This window comes from Canis lupus, chromosome 4, assembly GCF_003254725.2.
Source record: "Canis lupus dingo isolate Sandy chromosome 4, ASM325472v2, whole genome shotgun sequence".
NCBI lineage: Eukaryota > Metazoa > Chordata > Mammalia > Carnivora > Canidae > Canis > Canis lupus.
Window position 1 is genome coordinate 1,522,738 of NC_064246.1, and position 20,936 is coordinate 1,543,673.

Below are 20,936 nucleotides of genomic sequence, written 5' to 3' on the forward strand. Positions count from 1 at the left end.
CCAATGTGATAGTTGGAGTTAGTACAGCCATCTGGAACTATGGGGTAGAAATCTTGTGCAGAGATCTTAGATCTCTAATGATATTTAAAGCACAATATTTGTCTTAGAAATTCCATATTATATGACAGAAAGAAACTTTGTCTTTTTCAAACCTGCTAAAACCACTCTTATTTATATTTTTAGAACTTCTTTTCTTTTCTTTTTAAGATTTTATCTATTTGAGATAAGGAAATTGAGAGACCGCAGGAGCAAAGTGGAAGGAACAGAGAGAGAGGAGGAGCAGAGGGAGAGGGAGGAGCAGGCTCCCTTCTGAGCAGGAAGCTAGGTGACACTCTGAATCAGGACCTTGGAATCACGCTCTGAACCAAAGGTCTCAACCATGTAGGCACTCCTATTTTTAAAATTTCTATCCAAACTTTATCCCTATAAATTCATGTTGAATGGCAATTAAATGAGACTCTTCCTTGATAAACCCTGAGAATATGTGAAGTAAATGATTAGGAAAAATATAAGAAGAGAAATATATGAATAATTTTGAGTGCAAAGAACTAAATTGATTTACTGTTTTTCAAATACTGTGGATAAAATGATTAGAGAAATTTCTGGGCACACAGCTCTAGAAATAGTGGTTGAGGTATAAAAATATATTTTCCTACATGTGTGACTGAGCTGATATATAAGAAAGGAAATTCTTCATAAGTGACAAATGCATTGGGGCAAGAAAGTCTTGGAACTATTGCTTGACTAGGACATAATTTGTTCATTTCTATTGACACAGAATCTAGGTGTCACTGAACTAAAGAATTGGAGAATGGGAGGGCAAATGGGAGGTCCATTCAATAATGCTGGAACCACTAAAAGTCGACATTCATAGTGAGCTGACCAGGTGAAAAGAAAAGAAAGAGAACTCTACAAAGGACAGTCGTAGGATCTATAATTATCTTGGCCTTGGCTCTAAATACAGTGGGAAAAAATTTTCACTTGAAAACTTCTAAACGAAAACCTGTTCTTACTTGGATTTAGGACAGTTCATATTACCTATGTGGCCAGAAAAACCTCAAACTAAAATACATATTCTAATTGTCCCCATGTGGTAAGTGCTTTTAGGAAATTAGTAAAGGAGGGGATCCCTGGATTGCTCAGGAGTTTGGTGCCCGCCTTCAGCCCAGGGCGTGATCCTGGGGTCCCGGGATCGAGTCCCAAGTCAGGCTCCTTGCATGGAGCCTGCTTCTCCCTCTGCCTGTGTCTCTGCCTACCCCCCTCCCTCTGTGTGTCTCATGAATAAATGAATAAAATCTTTTTAAAAAAGGAAATTAGCAAAAGAAAACTAAAAAGAAATCTTTGCGGGAGGCATTTTAAAAACACACCTAAAAGATATTCTAAATGAACTGGCAAGAAACATAAACTTATAATCAAAAACCTTTAAATATATAAGGGGAAAAGTGGTCATCAACAAAACCAAAAAAGTGTATAATTGCAGATAAGGAAATTTATATATAATGAATATAATGGTGATTCTTTTTGTTAAACTATAAAAAACAAAATCAGAATCATGTGAGGAAATAAAAATCTATTAATGTGACCAAGCTTATTAGATTAAAAACAAATAGACCTTTAAGAAATTAAAAATGTAAAAATTGATTTAAAAAACTCAATCAGAGGCACTTGGGTGGCTTAGTTGGCTAAGCATTGAACTCGGTTTGGGCTCAGGTCCTGATCTCAGGCCAGAGAGGAGTCCTGAATCAGGCTCCATGCTCAGTGGGGAATCTGCTTCATCTTTCCCTCTGCCCCTCCTCCTGTTCATGTACACTTTCTCTCTCTTTAAAATAAATGAATAAATCTAAAAAAAAAAAATTGATCAGTGGGTGGGGTAAGCCAAAGATAAGCCACAGTTGGGGAGAGAGTGAACCAAATGACACCTCTGAGAAATAGAATACCCAAGATAAGTGATATAGAGATAGATGCTAGGAAATGTAAAAGAGAGGAAAATTGGAACAGAGAAGAAAGCAAGAAATATTTTCATACAAAATCCAAATTATTTTTACATATAAAAGATATACTATAGCCAAAAGAGGATGACAGAAAAAACCTTCTGTTTTTCAGAAGGTGAGATTTTCAAAACATAAAACAACTGATACTGCTCCAGCATTGATGGAAGGCATGGGTCCTTCATTTCAGAAGTCCTGTGATTCCCAAACAGGAATAACAAAGAGATATCTATACCCAGAGACATAACGCTGAAATGCAGAAGATACTCCAATTAAAGAGAAGAGTGTAAAAAGTCGCCATATCACCCACACAGGAAGGGCAATTAGCGTGGCGATTTGTTTCTTAGCAATAATGGTGCAGCCAAGAGACATTGGAATGATGTGACTTTGAATTAGAATCCTAAACCCAGGGACACTATCTTTTAGGAATAAAGACTTTTACAGGTCTATTATTAAAATATCCTCAGGGTGTGTGTGGGGGGCTCAGTCGGTTAAATGTGACACTCTTGGTTTTAGATCAGGTCATGATCTCAGGGTGATGAGATCAAGCCCCATGGGGGCTCCGTGCTGGACATGGACCTTGCCTAAGATTCTTTTTCTCCCTCTGCCCCTACCCCTGCAAAGTGCACTCACTCTCTTTCACTATCTTAAAAAAAAAAAAAAAAACGTGGAGAAATATTATAAAGGAAGGGAGGGATGGAAGGAGAGTGGAGCACTAATGAAATGTTATACTTTGGGACACCTGGATAGCTCAATGTTTGAGTATCTGCCTTAGACTCAGGGCATAATTCTGGGTACTTGGATCAAGTCCCCCATTGAGTTGAATGAATGAATGAATGAATGAATAAATAAATAAATAAATAAATAAATAAATAAGTAAATAAATAAATATTAGAAAAAAAAGAAATGTTATACTTTGAATAATCCTAAGAAAAAAAATGATAGCTGTAGGTGTCTATGAGTCAATTTCTTAAAATCCATGGAGCCACCTTAATGAAGTTTAAAAACAGATTAAAATTTAAGAATTTTTATTTTATTTATTTATTCATGAGAGTCACAGAGAGAGGCAGAGACATAGGCAGAGGGAGAAGCGGGATCCATATGGGGAACCTGAGGGGGGGACTCTATCCCAGGACCCTGGGATCATGACTTGAGTCAAAGGCAAACCTCAACTACTGAGCCACCCAGGTTCTCCTAAAATTTAAGAGTTTTAATTGCATTTTTAAATGTATAAAAGCTACAGGGAGTTCTAATATACAGCATTTTTTAAAAACTTACCAAAAAGGAAGTGAAGATTTATTGACTATAGATGAGAACAAGAAAGGCAAGGCTTAGAAAGGTGGTCTATGTGGATTACATCATTTAAAATAGAAATAAAATGGGATGACTATCATAGGTATTACCGCAAAAAGAAGACATATGTACCATTTTTCTCCATAGAAGTTTTATGAGAATAGTAATATACAAACAAAATATTTTAAAAAGAAGTAATCATGGTATGAATGCAACATAGACTAAAGAAAGATTTGATATTTATCTAATTCACTGAGATAGAAAACTGTCTTATTTGATCCTAAAGTGGTAGCTTCAGATAATAAATACCTATGAAAATGTGAAATATAGTTATTAATCAAAGCCATAAAACACTTTTAAAAACAGAAGAATATGAATGCTAGTAGTCATAGTTGATATCATAGAAAAATTACAGAGAAATGGGGCAGCCTGGGTGGCTCAGCGGTTTAGTGCTATCTTCAGCCCAGGCCTGATCCTGGAGTCCCAGGATGGAGTCCCACGTCAGGCTCCCTACATGGAGCCTGCTTCTCCCTCTGCCTGTCTCTGTCTCTCTCATATGAATAAATAAAATCTTAAAAAAAAGAAAAATTACAAAGAAATAGAAGCCAAAATAATGAAAAGAACAAAATATAATGCAATAAATAAAATCAAATATACCTCATGTATCACTTAAATTTCTGGCTGAAAAAATAAGGAATTTTTTATTTTTTTTTAAGATTTTATTTATTTATTCATGATAGACATAGAGAGAGAGAGAGAGAGAAGCAGAGACACAGGCAGAGGGAGAAGCAGGCTCCATGCCGGGAGCTCGATGCGGGACTTGATCCTGGGATTTCAGCATCGCGCCCTGGGCCAAAGGCAGGCGCCAAACCGCTGAGCCACTCAGGGATCCCCTATTGTTGTTCTTTAATTCAGGCATCCTGTGATGATTTGCCAAACTAAGAATTTTTTTTTTTTTTTTACGAAATCAAGCAAAATTGGTAAGTACAATAAAAATAGGAACTATTAAAAAAAGTTATCTTTTATATACCAATCATAGAATCTAAATGGTTAAGATTTTTATACTGATATTTATAAATATATTTAAAGTAGAAAAGCCTAAATACATAACTATACTTACGTTGATATCATCCTGCCCTACATATCAGATTTATTCCAAATGTTAAAAGAATAATTTTTTTCCACAAAGAAGCGTCAACTGATTCCAGCAAAAAAATCAAATAAGCCACCATATGTTATATTAATATAGTCTAACCATCAATTATAAAAGAGAAAAAGATCAAAATTACAAAATATATAGAAATACTAAAACAAGAATTGTTTAGAATCTCTAGAGAAATAAGGATGCCTGGGTGGCTCAGTGTTTGAGTGTCTGCTTTTGGCTCAAGGCGTGATCTGGGGTCCTGGGATGGAGGCTCAGATCGGGATCCCTGCAGAGAGCCTGCTTCTCCCTCTGCTTGTGTCTCTGCTTCTCTCTGTGTGTGTCTCAGGAACAAATAAATAAATTTTTAAAAATCCTTAAAAAAAAAAGAATCTCTAGAGAAACAATTATCAAATTTTGCTGAGGAATATAATTCAATACATGCAAAATGATTTAACTCACCTGGGATGTGATGAAATTTGGATCAAACTAGCAAGATTTTCATTTTCTTTAAAAAATAATTCTCGTATCAATGTAGACAAATAAAGAAGACAGAATAGCCAAGAAAATTTAGGAAAAACTCTATTTTTAAAAATTATTTAATATAAAATTGACCTGCCAGATATTAAGTCACATTAATAGAAAGAGTAAAATAAGTGGGTGCCAAATAAATTTCAAGTAGAGAGGTGTGAAATAGATTTTCAAAATGTACATTTCTGATCTGTAATAAAGGAGCACCTGAAATCAATATGCCGGATTATTTTATTCCTTTTATCAACTTGGGAAAATAGACTAAATCATGTAATGGCTCAACTCCTCTCATACTATTTACTCAAATAAATACTGGATAGACCAAATATTTATTTTTTTTTTTAATTTTTATTTATTTATGATAGTGAGAGAGAGAGAGAGGCAGAGGGAGAAGCAGGCTCCATGCACCCGGAGCCCGATGTGGGATTCGATCCCGGGTCTCCAGGATCACGCCCTGGGCCAAAGGCAGGCGCCAAACCGCTGCGCCACCCAGGGATCCCTAGACCAAATATTTAAATGCAAAGAGAGAAGCTGTAAATATACTTGAGGGGAATGTCAGTGTGGTGGGGAAGGATTTTGAAGCATAAATTCAAAGATAAAGCATTAAAAACATACAGATTAAACTCCAGTAAGTGAAATCTTCTAATTGATACAAATTCAAATACATGTTAAGAATTAAGAAAAAACTTAAAACATCTGTGTCACAAACAGAAATTGATGTACTCTTCCAAAAGTTCTTACAGAAATAAACTAAAAAAAAATTAGGGTGCAAATGATTCTGAAGTATATGGTGATGTGCAATTTAAAAAGTAATAAAAAACAAATTACAACTTTAAATGGATTTTTATTTATTTTTATTTCTTAGGATTTTCAATAGTGTTTATTTATTTATTTTTATTGAGGTTCGATTTGGGAACATATAGTATAACACCCAGAGCTTATCCCATCAAGTGCCCTCCTCAGTGCCTGTCACCCAGTTACCCCAACTCCCCTCCCACCTCCCCTTCCGCAACCCTTTGTTTGTTTCCCAGAGTTAGGAGTCTCTCATGGTTTGTCTCCCTCTCTAATTTTTCCAACTCAGTTCCCCTCCTTTCCCTTATGATCCCTTTCACTATTTCTTATATTCCATGTATGAGTGAAACCATATGATGATTGCCCTTCTCTGACTGACTTACTTCACTCAGCATAATACCCTCCAGTTCCATCCACATTGAAGCCAATGGTGGGTATTCATCCTTTCTGATGGCTGAGGAATATTCCATTGTATATATATATAGACCATGTCATCTTTATCCATTCATCTGCCAAAGGACATCGAGGCTCCTTCCACAGTTTGGCTACTGGGGACATTGCTGCTGTGCATATTGGGTGCAGGTGTCCCGGCATTTCACTACATCTGTATCTTTGGGGTAAATACCCAGTAGTGCAATTGCTGGGTCATAGGGCAGCTCTATTTTTAGCTTTTGAGGAACCTCCACACTGTTTTCCAGAGTGGTTTTTAGCAGAAATGAAAAATATTTTAATTATCTGTATTGATGAGAGAATATATAAAATTCCCTTGACTATATACCTGTGTATATATACATATATGCAACATGTATGCATATATATATGTTATTGAGGGAATTATACTGGTGTAATTTTGTGCAATTTGTTAATAAAAGTCAAAACACTTGGATAATATATGTTATTTGACATTTGACTATACTTATTAACTGTAAGTAGCCACAGTTTTATTATCCATAACATGAGAATAAGGATAATAACTTCTGTGTATAAGTATTGTATATGTTGACATAGAAAGGAATTAACTTGTTATAAAACGAAAAGAAATTATCTAATTGTATATATCCAGGTTCCTGATTATGTACCTTAATATATGGGTGGCATATAAACAAAAATTATTGTCCAGTGATTGTATTAGGTGATTTTATTACAATAACAAACTCATATTAATTGTGCCTGGGTGGCTCAGTGTTTGAGTGTAATTAAGTATAAAATATAAATGAAGCAAAAAGTTGAGTTAAAAGCAGAAATTTAAAAGTATAAAATATAAATGAAGCAAAAAGTTGAGTTAAAAGCAGAAATTGTATTTCCTTGCCCTTGAGTGTAATCAAATGATAGTGCCTTTTCCTAACCAACTTTATTAACACTTTCCCTATTGTGTTATAAATTGTACTTGCCAAGAAATTACTCCAGGCCCCTATTTTGGATCTAGCTTCTAGAAGTCTAGTATGATGATGTCCCAACTTTTGTTTTTGCACCTGTGTTTTATTCTGTTGGAGCTCCAATGTTTCCCAAAGCTCATTGGCCTTAACCATGGTACACACCTCATCTGTCATCTCCCAGAGAGTGTGACTTTTTCTATTAATTTATTGCTCCTTTTCTACCTTCTTACCATGTTTTCACATTCCTTTGAACTCTTTAGTATTCTTATGTTTATTCTAATAGATTTTGTGCTAGCCTTCTTTTTCAACTAGTACATTAACAAACCGAACAACAAAGTTACATTAAAGAATTTAGATGTCTTTCACTATCTGAATTATCAAGTGATAAAGGTGTTTGGACAGATAAAAATAATTTTGGTGATCATGACTTCAGTTTTTTAGCTGAGCCTTTTAAAATATCTTGTCTCCTTGTTAAAAAATAACATGTTGCATGTTCAAAGTAGTTGTAATATATGTCTAACACTGCCAGTTGAAGTTCTATCCATTATATGCAAAAGAAAAAAAAAGTGTTATACATGAAGAGTCAAGTTCAGTGGCTTCAGCAGCTGTTACTTGCCATTTATTAAATTTGTTTAAGCAATAAAGCATGAAGCTGTGCAACTGTAGTGAATCTCCATTGGTTTCAATACAACATACAGCTAATTAAAGTTTTTATTATATATATATATATGTATATATATATATATCTTCTTAACATTTGACTTTCAGCTGTATAAAACATATTTGTCAGTTGCTGTTTAATAAAACTCAGAATACTAATACTTAAATATTTTATGAAGTTTCTTATGGCTGGATGGTGACATTTTTCATCAATTATTTTTAGTTGATGAAATACATATAAATCTATAATAGCCTGATTTATGGAGTCATTTTTAAAACAATATGTGAATGACATTTTAAATACAAAATGTTATTGCTTAAAAAATTGGAATAGCTAGATGGGATCTAGGATTTCTTTTCAGCTAGTGAAGAAAAATGTGATAAAGAAATCAGAAGATAGTGACAAAAGGAACTTGATTTTTTTTACTATGTGGGCAAATTCTTTTCTGTTTCCCATTAGTAAAATGAAAGTGGCAGCCTTAACTATTAACAGAGTTCTTGCTGAGATTTTTCTTTTTTAATGAACTCTTGATTCACATTCCCCCAAAGGGTGGGAAGAAAGGAAGTTGGAGTAAGTCCTATTTCCAGCTTGCTGCTCTAATTTCTTTATAAATGCCTGCCTGTGTTCCTGGATTTGAGTCTCAAAGGACAATGCTAGATTTACCTTCTAAAAGAAAATATTATCAGCACTCCCACACTTCTGAGCAGCACTAGTATCCACATAGAACCTTGACACTGTTTCTTCAGTGTGGTTATTCAGTGTGCAATGACTTTTAACAAATCCAGAAATCCTTAATTACATGACTGTGAGTTATAGATAGCAGTAAACATTTGACAAGAGGCAACCATCATGTTTAAACTTCAAGACTATTGCTTAGTAGTGTTTTATGTTTTTTCCCAGTTAATTTTAATGGAAATATTTTTGGAAGATACAAGTAATTTTTTGAAAAAAATCTGTTTTTGGAATAATTTTATATTGAAGACAAAATTGTATCTGTCCATTGAATTCCATGTTGAGTTGATTTAATTCAGAAACAATTTATGAATTATCCGGCAGCTTTAATTTAAATTTTTTTCTGAATAGCTTTTACTTCCTTTAAGACTCTTAGTTATAAAGTTAAATTTTGTCTTAATAATGGATATTTAGGATGTGATTGATACTTAAAAGTATGTTTACCTTTTGTCTTCAACTAGAGCTTATCTAAATTTTTGAATTTTTTTCAAAGATTTTATTTATTTATTTCATATATAGAGAAAGCATGAGTAGGGGAGAGGGATGATAGAGGCAGAGGGAAAAGCAGACTCTCCACTGAGAAGGGAGCCCAACCTGGGGCTCTATCTGAAATGAAGGCACACACAACTGACTGAGCCAATCAGGCGCCCCTAGAGCTTGTCTAAATTTAATAAATGCTGAAAAGATCCTCAAATTGAGGTATAAGAATATACTCTAATAGAAATGACAGCAGTAATTTCTAATTACCTATAGTTGATGTCAACCAAATGTTATCTGTGCCTATTACCAGATATTAATAATCTACACATAATACAAACAGCTTTTCCTATTTTATATATATTTGAATGATCTCTAGTGAGTTAGATCTCAAACTAAGAAAACAGAAAAATCTGTGTTTTTGGCTCAATATTGTATATCACATTATAATTCAGAAAATGTATCCTCAACTTCTTGCACCACCTGTATCCTGAAAGGTAAACCACTCAAAAGAGACTTTAGTTTAAAAAATTGTGTTTATTATATAATCTCATTATCTGAAAGAAAAACACCATTCTGGGATGCCTGGGTGGCTCAGTCTGCTTTCAGCTTAGGGCATGATCGTGGGATCCAGGATCGAGTCCTTCATCAGGCTCCTTGTGGGGGGCTCACTTCTCCCTCTGCCTGTGTCTCAGCTTCTCTCTCTCTCTCTGTGTCTCTCATGAATAAATAAATAAAATCTCAAAACAAAAAAGAAAAACATCATTCTTTCTTCCTGTCAATATTGTCCAAATTTTCTATCATCAGTATACATATAAAATAACACACATACCATTTTTTCAAATTTTTAGTTTCTTATTTTGTATTTTTATTCTCAGTAAATTACACCTAGTCAGCTTAGCTTGTTTAAACAGACTTTCATAGCTTTTACTTTAAATGTTGCACATTATTACTCAGTGATTTTATGACTGGAGCAACACATCACAGGCCCAATCCCACCCTTTCAAAGAGGAACATCTTGAGACATTGAAATAATGAAAATGACAAGAACATCAATTGTGACAATGGTATCTAACTTTCATTGTGAAAAGAAAATCCACAAAGTCTTTAGTTAGCTAAAAAGGAACTGTATTTTTTGTGAGGTTACTTATTCTGAGTTTACTATACTCCAAGAAATAGACAACTTGAGCTTTAGAAAATCTTTTAATCCTCAGAGAAATAACATGAGGAAGATACTATTTTTATCAATCTTTGATCTTTTCTGCTCTGATTGCTGGAGGATCACTCCACTGAGCAACATCCCCCCCTCCGCCCCACACACCTCCTGCCCCGAGGTTGGAGCAGGGACAGAGAGAAAGAGAAAAGGAAGGAGAGAATCCCAAGCTGGGCATGGAGCCCCATGTAGAGCTCCATCTCATGACCCTGAGATCATGACCTGAACCAAAATAAAGAGTTGGATGCTTAAGGGACCCAGCCACCCAGGCGCCCCAAGGAACCCTTGATAAGGTCAGGAAAGACCAATTTGTCAGTAAATCAGATAAGTATTTCCTGTCCTTTTGTACTCGGGCTGATCCACACTGCATTCTCCCTCCCCCTCCAACCTTCTATCCCATCTCATGTCTCCCCTATTTGCTTTTCTCATTCTTCTCTGCTCTTTAGCTTTCTTGCAGAACAATGAATCTGAGCCACTCTGCCCTTCTGAAACACAAGAGTAGTAAAATTAATACTAAAGTCACTTTGATTTCTCTAGTGTGCCATATACCTGCTTTTTATTTTCTCCAAAGCAAGTTTATTTATCATTTAATGTCAGGGGATATCAAGTTTGGTTTTGCATTTTTAAAGAGTCTTATACACCTCTGTCTTCTTTCAGCATTTTTTTTTTTTTTTTTTTTAGTGAAAAGCAAATATAAATTGCAGGCCAGTATCATTACCTATGGATTAGGTACTCATTTAAGTATTGTTTCAACTGGGATGCCTAAGTGCCTCAGTGGCCTAGCATCTGCATCAGGCTCCCCGGAGGGAGTCTGCTTCTCCCTCTGCCTGTGTCTCTGCCTCTCTCTGTGTCTCTCATGAATAAATAAATAAATTTTTTTAAAAATCAAAATAAACATTAAAAAAGTGTTATTTCAACATACATTTAAAAGCACCTAACATTTACTAACCACAGGGCTGGTCTTTGGTCCCTGGAGATGCAATGATGCAAAGACCAAAAATTTTGTCTCCCACACAGGCCTTATAGACTTTATTCAAATCATCCTACGAACTGAGACAAATTGCAAGAAAGGAGCATAAAACAAAGCAAACTAACTCAGACTTGAGAACTTCAGGGGACTAAGAGAAAGTGGCTCTGAAGAAGCTGTTTTTGAGTTGAGGTCTGGAGAGTGGACTGAGGAGCTTTCCAGGCAGTGGGAAAGTCTTGGCATTTCCTAGTCTCTCTTCTAAATATACTTATCAGACCTTTCTGAACTCCCAGGTTGGCAGTGAGTTCTTTAGAGCTAGCATGAATATATGTGAAGCATCCCATCAACTCTTGTCATCTTCTTCTCTCAAACTACAGCTCTAAAATTCTGACTACTTGATGGGTAACTTAGACACAGACATTTGCATACACACATGCACACACCTGAATAAAATAATGGGATGCTCCTAAGGAAGGATTAAAGGGTTAACTGAATTGTCAAGTTATGATGCAAAACAAACTATGACTTCCTGACTGTGTTCTGAATTTTATTGCTTTAAATTAAGAGGAGTGGCCATTGCAGGGAGAGATGCTAGATTATTCTATTGAATAATCTCTCCCCACTGAGAGAAATAGATAGGACAGGTTTCTTAATAGCTATCCATTTTTAAATTATAAGATAAATTTGTCATTTATCACTCATGTTCAATCTCTGTATGCTAATTTAATTAATCATGGAATTTCAGCATTTTCTCTTTCATGTTCTCTCTCTCATATTCTATACTTTTATATTTGAAACTTCAAAATTGCCATCAGTTTTTGTCATGACAAAACCATTTTGAGGAAATACGTTCTTGAACATGAAAGCACGAAAGAGGAGTTATACTTCCCATCTCTTAATCTACATTTTGTACTTTGAAAATGCAAAAAAGGGAACAGCAAGAGGACATGGTCTTCCCCAACCCCACATATCACAACCTTTTGGTAAACAAAGTTTGTCAATGCCGAAGTGGCTGAGTGGATGAGTTGACAGCATTTATACAAGTGCTTTTAGGAATGAGTGGGCAAACCCATTTTGAACTGGGACTAGAGCCAATACACATCATCTCTCTTTTTTTGTTCTTAAAATGTTTGACAAGTGAAATACTGTAATGTCAGGAGAGATGATTCTTGTCATATTTCCAAGTTGGCTGAGTTGAGGAAACATTACTGAATTTTTTTTTATCCTATCAGGATCCCACTCTAAAGACCCAACTTCTAACTTTTTCTTTTTTTTTTCTAACTTTTTCTTTATGCTTTTCTGTTTTGTTGTCATTGGCTTTTGTTTGTATGATGGCCAAAACAGCCTTGTCAGATTTAATAATTTTGGGAAAAATAGTTTAAGGTAGCCATACAAAAGAGTCCATGTATCACCTTGATATCGATAACATGCAAGGACACACAAAGAAAGAAAATATGTTATATTTTGTTATATGCTATATTTTGGTCTCACAAAAAAAGATGAGTTTTGAAATAAGGAGAAACAGGTGAGTCCTGAATAGAAGCAGAGAATTTTTTTATATTCTCTAGATGAATGAAACAGATAATGTTTGTCCTTCTCCGATTGACTGACTTCACTCAGCATAATGCCCTCCAGTTCCATCCACGTCGAAGCAAATGGTGGGTATTCCTCGTTTCTGATGACTAAGTAATATTCGACAATGGGCAGATTTAAGTTCAAATATTTCCTCTGCCACTTAGGAGCTGCATGACTTACAAGCAATTTTAAAAATGTCCTTGGTGTCTCAGCTCCTCATGTTTAAATTAAGAATAATGTGAACTTATACATGTTCCATGATAGAGAAGATTAAGTGAGCTTACATCTAAAAATTACATGCTGTGGTATATGGTATTTGTTTTAAATGCTATCTTTTTTGCTGTTATTATTATTATTATTATTATTATTATTATTATTATTCCAAGATCCTCAGATATAACATGGGTGGTACCTCTAGTGGCTGAATGGTGACCAGCCTGTGATTTCAAGCATCTTCCTGTCAGAATTAATTTCAGATTATATGAAGGTTCATACATTAAAAGAAATGAAGCATTATAGAGGAGATAAACAAGAACAAAGAATGGATCAGGGATCCCTGGGTGGCACAGCGGTTTAGCGCCTGCCTTTGGCCCAGGGCGCGATCCTGGAGACCCGGGATCGAGTCCCACGTCGGGCTCCCGGTGCATGGGGCCTGCTTCTTCCTCTGCCTGTGTCTCTGCCTCTCTCTCTCTCTCTCTCTCTCTGTGACTATCATAAATAAATAAAAATTTAAAAAAAAAAGAATGGATCAAAACCACCACAATAGAATTAAATAAGGTGGTGAAGGGCCATGGACAAATTTTTATTGAGCAGTCAGCCCTTATCAGAAGAAAATATGTTACAACTTGTATTATTTTACCTAACATCTTCTCAATATAAGATTCTCAATATAAAGTCTACCATTATGGAGGAAGGTATTCTAAAATGGTATTCAAATGAATGCTGAATTTGTTTAAAGTATTTTGACTAATAGAAAAGCAGAAATTAAAGTCTTGGTTCAATTGAAAAAATAAAACCTCTTCATTTCATGCCTGTATGTCTTCAAGTCTGGTACATGATATGGAATACATTTTTTTAAAGATTTTATTTATTTATTCATGAGAGACAGAGAGAGAGAAAGACAGACAGAGAGAGAGAGAGGCAGAGACACGGGCAGAGGGAGAAGCAGGCTCCATGCAGGGAGCCTGATGTGGGACTCCATCCTGGGTCTCCAGGATCAGGCCCTGGGCTGTAAGGCAGTGCTAAACCACTGAGCCACCCAGGCTGCCTAGAATAAAATATTTATTGCGGGGTTGAGACCTTCTACAATTATGGGAGAAGTTGAGGAAATTAACTCTGAATGGGAGTGGTTGGTAGATCAGAGAAAAGTCACCAACTAGAGATTGCCGAGGGAACTGAGGACATAAAAGGAGGGCTGTGGACTCTGTTTTTGCTTGGGAAGTCTGGGGCAGCACTTTCCAGGCCACATAAAGGAAGAAACCAACAACACACTAGGACCTGCAAGACAAATCAACAAGGCAAATCAGAAAACTATGTGGACAAACTGGAAACCCTGTCTGTCTCCCACTGACCTGATAGGTGTCCTGCAGAAGAAGCTTCTGCCCCTCGTGTCATGGTTGCACACACACCTGGCCCAGAACTCTGAAAAGCGTAATGAGGAGATAAAATAGGAAGAGGGGGTGAGGATCTGGCTGTTCTGTGTCACTGAGGTGCACCAGCCAATCAACAACAACATGTGTGAATTTTGCCTGCAGAGTAGAAGTCCTCCTCCTTCTCTCCTGCCTTCCACATCTGCTAATTTCTCCTGTAGTCAGTCTTAACCCAGAACCATATGAGGAAGGGAATGTGGGAAGTGTATAGTCTCAGCTTGGCAAAATCTACATAGTAAGAAACAAAACAACAACAAAAAACATATAAATGCCTTAAAGATAAGGCAAGCAAATTCTGTTGATTTTACCCTAACAAATTGGGAAAATCAATTAAGAAAAGAAACATTAATCATAAGAGCTGCAGGTGGGTAAATTTGAGACCCATTTTAGGTTCTTGTAAGAAAGCAAATACTTGTTATAGATAACTAATTCTTGTTGGTCATTGGTGTTTCTCCTACACTGTACTCAGTAAGAAACTTCGTAAGGCTTTCTGGTGGCTCAGTTCTATCAAATATAATTTGTTTCAGTCAGGCTCCGAGTGAATTTCAGAAATCAGAAGTACATGTGACTAGAGTCTCTGAGCTCCTCTTCTTATTTGAGTAATTGTAGGTCCACTCATTGGCTTATATTTCCTGCTCTATAAAACAGAACTATGGTGTCCCCTGAATCCTGAAATTTATGTCTTGCATTTCATTGTAACCCACCACAGCTGAGCAGATGTAGTCATGACTCCTTGGTCCCACTGTTCCCATCTCCTCCCTCATCCTTCTGCTGAGAGCTGTCTATCCATTCTTACCATCTTACACATGTCAGGTCATGTCTCTTCATGTCTAACCAAACTACAAACTCTCCTGTGAAGAGCCATGTTCTTATTATTTCCTTGTCTGACCTCTTTTTTTTTTTAAGATTTATTTTTATTTATTAATGATAGACATAGAGAGAGAGAGACATAGAGAGAGAGAGAGAGGCAGAGACACAGGCAGAGGGAGAAGCAGGCTCCATGCAGGGAGCCCGACGTGGGACTCAATCCCGGGACTCCAGGATCACGACCTGGGCCAAAGGCAGGCGCGAAACCACTGAGCCACCCAGGGATCCCCCCTTCTTTTCTTTTTTTAAGATTTTATTTATTTATTCATGAGAGACACACAGAGAGAGGCAGAGACACAGGCAGAGGGAGAAGAAGGTTCCACTCAGGAAGCCCAATACGGGACTTGATCCCAGGTCTCCAGGATCATGCCTTGGGCTAAAGGCAGTGCTAAACCGCTGTGCCACCCAGGCTGCCTATGACCTTCCTTCTTATGTATTATGATGTCAGGTGGAATATTCTCTTTCCTCTTTTTTAAGTAATCTCTACACTCAATGTGGGGCTGGAACTCATGACTGCAAGATCAAGAATCACGTGCTGAACCGACTAGGCCTGAGGGGGGCCTCAAGAATATTCTCTAGAGATTTGTGAAAGGGTAAATGAATCAAACTGGAGCTTCTATGTGCATCTTTCGTTTGTTCATGCTAAAATACACACAGTTGCTTTCTTTAATTTGTGCTTCTCTGCTGCTCTGTAAGTATTTCAAAAATCTTTGGCCAGGTCTTGTCAGTCATTGAGTTCTTCCAATAGTATCTTGTTTTGAGCTTCTGTCAAAAAACTTGGTGTCTTCCAATTATATTTTAAAATTCTAATTTGATTTGCTATGACCCCATGTTGATACAGAGTAAAAGTTGGTTGACATAGTTCAGTTTTTCTATTCTTTCTTACTTTGGAACAGTAATTGTATGCAACTAAAGGATTGATTCTCTAGGAGAACATTATGTTTTTGACAATTACCTGCACTTATTCTATTTTACAAATCCTCCTTAGTGCTTACTGTTGTTTTTCTATTATAATTCTTTCCTAGAAATATATAGAACTTTTTTCCAGATTTTGTTCAAATTTGTCATTTGTTTGTAGTTAAATGCATCATTGAGGAAGGTAATTTAAGAATTTCTTTCAATTAGGGTGCCTGGGTGGCTCTGTCAGTTAAGTATTTGCCTTCAGCTCAGGTCATGATCTCAGGGTCCTGGGATCAAGCCCTCTGCTGAACTCCCTGCTCAGTGGGAGCCTGCCTCTCCCTCTCCCCCAGTCCCTCCCTCTCCCTCTGCCCTTCCCTCTCCCTCTGTCCCTCCCTCTCCCCCTCCCACTCCTTCTCCCCCTGCTCTGTCTCTCTCTCAAGTAAATAAATAATTCTTTAAAAATTTTTTCCTTTCCATTATAAAAATGATCAAATTTTAAAATATTTTATTATTTTAAGTAATCCTTAACTTTGAACAATTAATAGTATTATCCTTTTGGTTATAAAAATCCTTCAAATGCTAATTTTATTCTTTTGTTTACTTATGTAAGGTATTCAGCTTTCCTGCATGTTCTCTAGACAAATCTAAATTGGAAGAAGCTTTGAAAGGTAAGCTTAAAAACTTGATGAAACCAAGAAAACCCTAACTCATGTCGATTTTTCAATGCTGTCTTTTTTACTATTTATTCATTCCAGTAGCTGCAACTCCTCTAAATTAATATTACAGAAATTATTCTTTGATTTTATTTATTTTTTTAAGCACAATTTTAAAGAAAAGTGCTATCTTGTCCTGCTCAGTAGTAATCTGGCAATTTAAAAAAGAAAATATTTGAAACTATAGTGTAAATGACTTGATGACTCATCTAGTATTTGATCTAGCAAATGATTTATGTTTAAAAAAAAACCCTCCTCTGTTGACAATCATAGGACAAAGAAAAGAGGCATTTCAAAGGATACAAAACCATATATTCCATACATTTTTAGAGCAACCAAATCTGTAGTTGAGAAAATATTTCTCTGAAAATAGACCAAAGAATTTCTGTAAAGCAGTTGTGATCAGGGCCACTGAAATGAAATATGGAATCTTAAGCCTGAATGATTTTTTTTTTAATTAAATCGACCTTAATGGTGCTGATATGTCCCTGTCTTTAAATTGAGCAGAATTTACTATGTACATCTTTACACTAATGGCCTCTTAACATTCACTTAAAAGTTCTTTTCTGCATGCTATATTAAAAGTCTTTATCTTAGGGAACTTATTCTACTCTATTTGATTCATTTTTCCCCTCTCAACTCTTATTCACCAAAAATCAAAAGTTTAGTCTGATTGATTATAGAAAAATATATCAATGTATATTAAATTGTAGAATAAATGAGGATGTCTTAAGATTTTTTTCTTGAAAGAAATTCTGTAGTTCCCTCCACTAATAATCACTTCTATGCCCATAGCTGGAACCACAACCCAAGTGTGGATGATTTTGCTTCCACAAAACCAACCTCAAACATTTGCCTGTGATTACTGATTGCTTTACTTGTGACTGCTCTGTGGGAGCAGTCAACACTAATGATCAAATTGCAGAGCCTTTTAATCTCATCAAATGTCTCTCCTAATTATTTCTCAGAGTCCCTGTGGATATTGCATGTACTTGTAGACACATGTCTACTCCTGGCCATCAGTTTCCTTGTCTGCATCCCCATGAAAGAACCTTGCCACCTCTGCTGCCAATGCCAGCTTCTCATCTAGAAACTTGGGCTGCCCTGGCCCAGGAGCTCCTGCTTTGCCTTCAGGAAGCTCCCCTGCACTGTGATTTCTAGAGCCCAAACCCCTTTGTTTTGTCAATTCTTCACAAGTTTATTGTTTCCTTGTTTAAAAGGTGTAAAAACTGACCCTTCTGGTCACTTTGGAGGATCTCATATTTTTATGGGCTCCCATATGCACAAAATTAAATTTGTTTTTCTCCTGTTAATCTGTGTTATGTCAATTTAATTATTTGACCAGCCAAAGAATCTAGAAGGGAAGAAGGGAAGTTTTCCTTCCCTATAACAGATGTTTAGACTTCTATAGATGCAGTTCCTTTGGTTTTGATGTTTCTTTTCATCACTCTCAAAAATCACTCTAATAAATGAATCAATTAACATTATAATTAATCTTCTCATACCTCTCCTACACAAAAATAATTTCTTGCATCAAAACAATAATAGCAATAAAAGGAAACAGTGTAGGAAATCTTGAGCCTAATGTTTTACCAAGAGGCAAAATTAGTCTCCCATGTGGACTCAGATTCTGTATCCTACTTCTTGGTAGTATGGATATTTTTGTAGTTGCTTAGCCTTAAATTCCGAGCTCTTTGACTCCTTTTCAAATCAACTAATGTATACAGCTAATCATTTTCAGCACAGGGACCTTCTGTGCCCCTCTCTTCTTTTCTTTTCTTTCTTTTTTTTTTTTTTTCTCATAAAACTTTTGTTTTAATGGGTCTCAAAATTCTGTGATAGATTTTTGGTCAAGTTGTTTCCATTAAAAAGTACTGATTTTAAAGACTAATAACTTAGGGCAGCCCGGGTGGCTCAGCAGTTTAGCTCCACCTTCAGTCCAGGGTATGATCCTGGAGACCCAGGATCGAGTCCCACAACCAGCTCCCTGAATGGAACCTCCTTCTCCCTCTGCCTGTGTCTCTGCCTCTCTCTCTTTCCCTGTGTCTTTCATGAATAAATAAATAAAATCTTAAAAAGAAAAACTAATAACTCAAAACTGCCATGTACAAAAAAAAGTGGTCCACAAAACATTCTCCTTTCCTTCTGAAGGTTCTACGATGCATTGTTATCATTAACTAGTCTTTTACTATTAAACTTAAATGGCCAATTGACACAAACAGTTCTGAGACCGTTCTTCCACCAGTGATTAAGACTGGGGTGGCAGGTATTGGGGATTATATTCGTTTAACCTTCTGAGCTTTCTGGGCAGACTTGGTGACTTTTCCAGCTCCAGCTGCCTTCTTGTCCACTGCTTTGATGACACCCACAGCAACCGTCTGTCTCATGTCACGAACAGCAAAACGGCCTAAAGGAGGATAGTCAGAGAAGCTCTCAACACACATAGGTTTGCCAGGAACCATATCAACAATGGCAGCATCCCCAGATTTCAAGAACTTGGGACCATCTTCCAGCTTTTTTTTCCAGAATGACGATCTATCTTCTCCTTCAGCTCAGCAAACTTGCAAGCAATGTGAGCTGTGTGACAGTCCAGCACAGGTGCATATCCAGCACTGATTTGGCCTGGATGGTTCAGGATAATCACCTGAGCCGTGAAGCCTGCTGCTTCCATTGGTGGCTCATTTTTGCTGTCATCAGCCACATTGTCACGATGAACATCTTTGACAGATACGTTCTTGACATTGAAGCTCACATTGTCCCCAGGAAGAGCCTCACTCAAAGCTTCATGGTGCATTTCCACAGACTTTACTTCAGTTGTAACATTGACCAGAGCAAAGGTGACCACCATGCCAGGCTTAAGAACACCAGTCTCCACTCGACCCACTGGGACAGTACCAATACCACCAATTTTGTAGACGTCTTCAGAGCAGATGCAAGGGCTTATCAGTTGGATGAGTTGGTGGCAGAATGCAATCCAGGGCTTCAAGCAGGGTGGTTCCACTGGTATTCTCATGGGTGACTTTCCATCCCTTGAACCAAGGCGTGTTAGCACTTGGCTCCAGCATGTTGTCACCATTCCAACCAGAAATTGGCACAAATGCTACTGTGTCAGGGTTGTAGCCAATTTTCTTAATGTAGGTGTTGACTTCCTTAATGATTTCCTCGTATCTCTTCTGGCTGTAGGGTGGTTCAGTGGAATCCATTTTGTTAACACCAACAATTAGTTGTTTTACACCCAGTGTGTAAGCCAGAAGGGCATGCTCACTGGTCTGCCCATTCTTGGAGATACTGCTTCAAATTCACCAACACCAGCAGCAACACTCAGGACAGCACAGTCAGCCTGAGATGTGCCTGTAATCATGTTTTTGATAAAGTCTCTGTGTCCTGGGGCATCAGTGATGGTCACATAATACTTGCTGGTCTCGAATTTCCACAAGGAGATATCAATGGTGATACCACGTTCACGTTCAGCTTTCAGTTTATCCAAGACCCAGGCATACTTGAAGGAGCCTTTTCCCATCTCAGCAGCCTCCTTCTCAAATGTTTCGATAGTTCTTTTGTCGATCCCACCACATTTGTAGATCAGATGGCCAGTAGTGGTAGACTTGCTCGAATCTACGTGTCCAATGACGACGATGTTGATGTGAGTCTTTTCCTTTCCCATTTTGGTTTAGGTTTAGCGGTGGTTTTCATGACACCTGTGTTCTGGCGGCAAACCCGTTGCAAAAAAGTCCCCTCTTCTTAAAGTTGACATCCTATACACCTTGTTTTCCCCTGACCAATGCATTAGTTTTCTGGATATGTCTGTGTGGGGGGGTGTGTGTGCATACATGCATTCATGTTTGGGATCTTGCAGTGACATTATGACAGTGCTTTAAAAACAGAAAAGGAAGAGGGGACGATTATGAAGAAGATTAACAGGTTTAAGAGGGAGAGAAAAGGTATACTAGTGGTCAGACTTAAGAGGTCTGTGAAAAAGTGAAAAATAAGTAGTCTAACCTACTATTTTTTTTCACAAACCCAGGTAGGTGAAAATACAATGATGACAAAATGACGCATTA

The 20,936-nt window shown here is 36.9% G+C and overlaps 1 long non-coding RNA gene across 1 annotated transcript; it reads left to right on the forward strand.

The window, feature by feature from the left end:
- Positions 1–13,318: 13,318 nt before the first annotated feature.
- LOC112660887 (uncharacterized) lies at positions 13,319–18,175 on the forward strand. The gene is made up of 3 exons (XR_003137288.3): positions 13,319–15,953; positions 16,773–16,830; positions 17,844–18,175. It is a non-coding gene; the product is annotated as an uncharacterized LOC112660887 (long non-coding RNA).
- The last annotated feature ends 2,761 nt before the right edge of the window (positions 18,176–20,936 follow it).